Here is a 5,335-nt window from a genome sequence, read left to right as displayed (position 1 = left end):
GACCTATCAAATGGAAAATATAGCAATCCACAATATTTAATTAATTTCTCTTCTTTTCTTTTCCTTTTTTAATTAAAACAATTAATTGACCGTCATTTGCCTTCGTTTCCTTCTCTATCTACCCTTGTTCCCTTCACTTCCAATAAATCCCAAGCAAAGCTCTCAAATCATTCTCTTAACTCTCAAAGTGAACAAATATTACATAAAAGTTCAATAATTTGGATTCAAACCCAAATTCTTTGTATAAACAAATTTATTCCTTATTTTTCTAAAAAACAAAATGGATAACACCAATAACTTCAAATTTCAAACAAATACTTACCAAAATTATTCTCTTTGTTAAGGAGCACTCTAAATTGCCTCAGACCAACTTAACAAACAAAAAATGACTTCAAATTGTGTCTCCCTCTTGAACTTTTTCTTCTAATGTAACATCCCGAATTTCAGAAAATTTGAGTTAGTTATCTAAAATTATTGAGTTTTAGTTCCCTTTCATTTTTTGAAATTGGATTAAATTGAAATAATTGAAAATTTTTTATCGATTAAATTGAATTATATTGATTAGATATTCAAATTAATTATCTTGAAAAATATTAAACTTCGTCTCCCTTTGATTTTGGAGTATTTGGAGCCAACATAAAAAATTTAAGAGATAATTAATTTCTGTGGTTTTAAAATTGATTTAAATACTCGAAATGATATTATTGTATTAAATGAATGGATTTTGTATGATTTCATTTTAGTTTTTGAAGCCTAAATTAAGGTAATTTGAGAAGTTAATTGATTATTAATTTAGTAGAATTTTTAGAGATTTTGGAGAATTGGGATAAAATATTTTATTTTATCTTTCAAAATTCGAAAAAAAAAATAAAATGAAAGAATTTGGAATTTTAAAAAATTAAAGAATTGGAATTTTTTTTAAAATTAAAGAAGAAAGAAAAGTGGCAAAAAATGGGAGAGAAAGCAATTCGGTTTTTCAACTAAAGCTTCCACAAAATTGTCGATTTTTGGATTTTGAACCGTTGGATCGTACTGAAATTTGTCAGTCTATTTGTAACATATAGAGTTTCATTCTGAACGGTTGGATCGTCGTTTAAAGCTCTGGTTGTTTCGTAATCGCTGGTCAATAGAATCTATAAAACTGAGATTCCCCGTTCTCTCACTCTCGAAACCCTCCTCATGCAATACCTCACTACCAGCCGCTAGCCTAAACAATTTTTGTCGTCCGACAGCAACACCCACCGCCATTGGTGCCATTTCACTGGAATTGATATCTTGGGAAGTTATTTGGTGTTTTATAGATTTTCTTGGAAGATCTTGAATACCCATCAAATTTGGTTTAAGTTTTGACTCACGCTTATGTTTTTATGTTGAAATTGGGGTTTACAGACACCAAGGTGCTTTTCGATAAGATTATAATCATCTTTTTCTTTTTTTTTTAATTTGAGAATTTTGGATGCCCACTAAGTGTTGGCTAACTTTGTTTAATCGTGATTTTTGGAGTTTAGTTAAAAGGTTTAAAACGGTTGTCCATTAAACTAAAGGATGATTTTGGTGACATAGTTGTTGGATTGTGTTGATTTTGAAGCTTTGAAGTGGTTTTGGGATCAACCACGTGTCAGGTAAGTTGTTTGGAGACATTTGGGTTTAGATTCACTTTCAAGTAAGAGGGTTAGTCAGCTTCTTACACATAATTCCACCATCAAATTCAAGAAGTAGCTGGAATCACTTCAAGTGATCAGTTTGCATGAGAGTGATGTAATAAAACCACTATTGATTGAGTGGAAATGCTGTTGCAATTGTTGAATTCCTGAGCTTTTGAAGGTTGAAGAAGTTGTTCTTCAACAAGCTGAAAAACCAGAAAACCTCTCATCCAATTTACTAAGTTCAAGTTTGTTTTGAGTCTCACAACTCAATCTAAGCCTCCTAAAGAATAGTAGAGAAGCTCTAGTGGTTGTCTACAACAATAATTGAAGAAGATTGCAGCTGAATTTTGAATTTGAAGAAGATCTTCAAAGGTATGTAATGAAACCCTCTTAATACACCATGAGCATGCTTATTTTGTCGTCAAAATTGAGGAATTAGAATGCTTAAGGATCATGTTTTCTTCCCTGCATGTTTTTGTAAACCAATTGGTCACTTGCAGAGTATGGGTCTATGGGACATGCCACATTTAGATTAGGGCAAGTGGGAGATTTTGTACTGGATGCGTGTTATAACTTAGTTTATTGCTTTGTGTACTTGTATATTAGTGGGAGATTGTTGAGGTTGATGTCCTAAATCTCGTAGGGTCCTATAGTTTGTAATTATATTGTACAAATATTTTATTTATTTAATAAAATATGAGATATTTATTTGATATTTAGTAAAATTAAACCCAAAAACCAATAAACTAACATCCAAGGTTATCATTTGTAGCTTAAACATGTATGTAGAGACATACAGATGGATCATATTTAAGTGATAACCTAAATGGTCTGTAGTAGATGAATAAGGATGAATACCTTATCCTAGTGGCACTATGAATACGACCCCCTTTGTAGATGTTACAATTATTATAAAGTGCTACAAACGATTTGATCCTGATCATTCATGTGGAGACATGTGAATAGGGGTATTCTATACAAAGAAGTTTGTATAAGACCGGGCCAGAAAATTACTAGTCTCATTATATAATGCCGCCATAATTGATACTTACATTTCACCAGGTTGACCATAAGTGACATGACCTAAATCTTGAGTGAGTTGTGAACTTTACCTACGAAGGTCGTCCTTTGATTTGTATGGGTGAGAGTGGTCGTATCGCTGACTCAATAAGTCTACATTTTGGGCTTATTGGGGTGTTAGGAACACAACTACACAAGACGAAATTCTCCTTCCCTGACGTTAGGGTAAGTAAATAAATTGTTCCCTTAAGGGCTGATTATGGGGCATGAACAATGTACTACCACACCCTCTCTTAACACAAGAGGGGTTTGGTCATAGTTGGACTATGACTTATTATTCATTAGAGAGATCAATGGTACTTAAGGAGTTAGATGTAACTACAAATGAAAAAGGGTAATTTTGACCTTGGTGTACTTGCAAACAATTTGTGAAGGGTCATCACACTGTTGACTGGTTATATCTAATGGACATAAAAATATATATGTAGTGCGAAGAGTGCAGCTGTCGATTATTAGTGGAATGGCCGACAGTTAATGGATATTGAATAATTTAATTAAAAAAGTTTAATTAATTATTCAAGTACCATTGGAGCTTCACGCTATAGGTCAATGAGGTTCCCTCTATAGTTCAACATGGATTAAATGAGAATCAATTTTTGATTAATTGAATTATTCAAATTACTTGATACATCATAATATAAAGTTTATTTGAGAGGAAATAAATATTTGAATTGATGCATCTCTTAAACAATAGAATCAATGAGCAGAAGCAGATCGTTCCAAATCCCATTATGAAAAAACATACACATTTACAATCAAACAACAACAGTTATGCATAATCTTTAAATTACAACATGCTTCAAGAAGAAAATACAAGAGATCGAGTGAACATACCCTTGAAGAACTTTTCTTCTTGTATCCCTTGATCAAACTTAGTCCAGCGTCCAACAACATGAACGCAAACCAATGAACAGCATGAACTGTAGAATCCTCTAACACAATCAAGTAACACTCGACCCTCGACCCTCGACCCTCGAACAACAAGAAAACACTACCACGAGACTACTTTGGTATTCTCGGTATGAGAATCCAGGAGTTGTGGGCTTTATATGGATTTGGTGGAGGGAATGAGGAAATGAACAATTGTGTAGACGATCAAATAAGTTGGAGAAGACAGGAGCCTATCATGTAAACTTGGGTACTCGATCGTGTAGCAGCGAGCAGCTATCGTATAGTATACTCTTTACTCCATTGTTTACTCTCTCAATGCTATCAAAGAGCTTTTGGTTTAATGCGCGTTCAATTATGAAAAAATGAAAATGATTTTCATTTTATCCATCAGTTACCATACCTGATTACAGCTTCCCACTAAGTTGATTATTAGGAGAAAAAAACCGAAACCAATTATCTAATAATTGATTTAATTATAAATAAATATTAACTAATTTATCATATTATATTTATAACCTATAGTTTTAATATCACATCATATGCAACATATAAATCATATTTATATTAGTTCTTTTTCTCCTTTATTGCATTTAATATAAATCATATTTACATTAGTTCCTCCAATTAATGTATCTAATACATCAAATCAATTACATCACATATAATTGAATTAATTTAATTATATCATTTATAATCAAATTTCCTCTTGTTAATTTGAACACTTCAAACGAACCCAAAAACTGATTCTCAACATGAATCCATTGAGCTACCAAGGAGAACTTATGGACCTGTAACTTGAAGCTCTAACGGTACGTGAATAACGGACTAAACTCTTTAAGCACAATATCCACCATTTGTTAACTGTCGGGCATTCCATTAAAGATCGACAGCTGCACTCTTCGTACTACAGATATATTTCTGTGTCCATTGGATATAACCAGATAACAGTACGATGAGCATTCACAAATCGCTCGTAAGTACAGCTGGACCATTTATCGTTTTGCCCCTATAGTTACATCTATTTTCTAAAGTACCATTAATTCCTCTAATGAACAATACGTCATAATCCCACTATCAGTAAACACTTCTTAGGCCATGAGAAGGTGTGGTGCCACGTTGTTCAAGCCCTAGAATCAACCCTTAAGGGAGTAATTTATCTACTTAGAAGGAGTGAATTCCGTCTTATGTAGTGAGTTCCCAACTCCCCAATCAGACGAATCCCCAAAGTGGTAGGTTTGAGTTGGTGATTTGGCCACTCGCACCCATGGAAATCAAAGGATCGACCTCATAGGCAGAAGTTCGCAACTCACTTAGGATTAAGTTCATGTTACCTATGGTTATCCTAGTGAAATGAAAGTCTCTATCATGAACGACATTATATAATGAGACTAAACATTTCCTGGTCCGATCTAATATAAATTCCTTTGTATAGAGCATCCCCACTCGCATGTCCAATACATGAATGGTCAGGATCAGACCATTTGTAGCACTTTACAACACTTGTAACATCTAGAAAGCGAGCTACACTCGTAGCGTCACCAGGATAAGGTTTCTGTCCTTTATCCATATACTATAGACCATTTTGGTTATCACTTAAAGCATGATCCACTTGTATGTCTCCACATACATGCCTAAGTTACAACGACAACCAGGGATCTTAGTTTATTAGTTTGTGGTTAATGCAACTAAAATATCTTATATTTCATAGACTGAAGTGA

The sequence above is a fragment of the Benincasa hispida genome, unplaced genomic scaffold, assembly GCF_009727055.1.
Source record: "Benincasa hispida cultivar B227 unplaced genomic scaffold, ASM972705v1 Contig1004, whole genome shotgun sequence".
Lineage (NCBI taxonomy): Eukaryota > Viridiplantae > Streptophyta > Magnoliopsida > Cucurbitales > Cucurbitaceae > Benincasa > Benincasa hispida.
The sequence above is the reverse complement of the archived record's forward strand: the minus strand, read 5'-3'. Positions refer to the sequence as shown.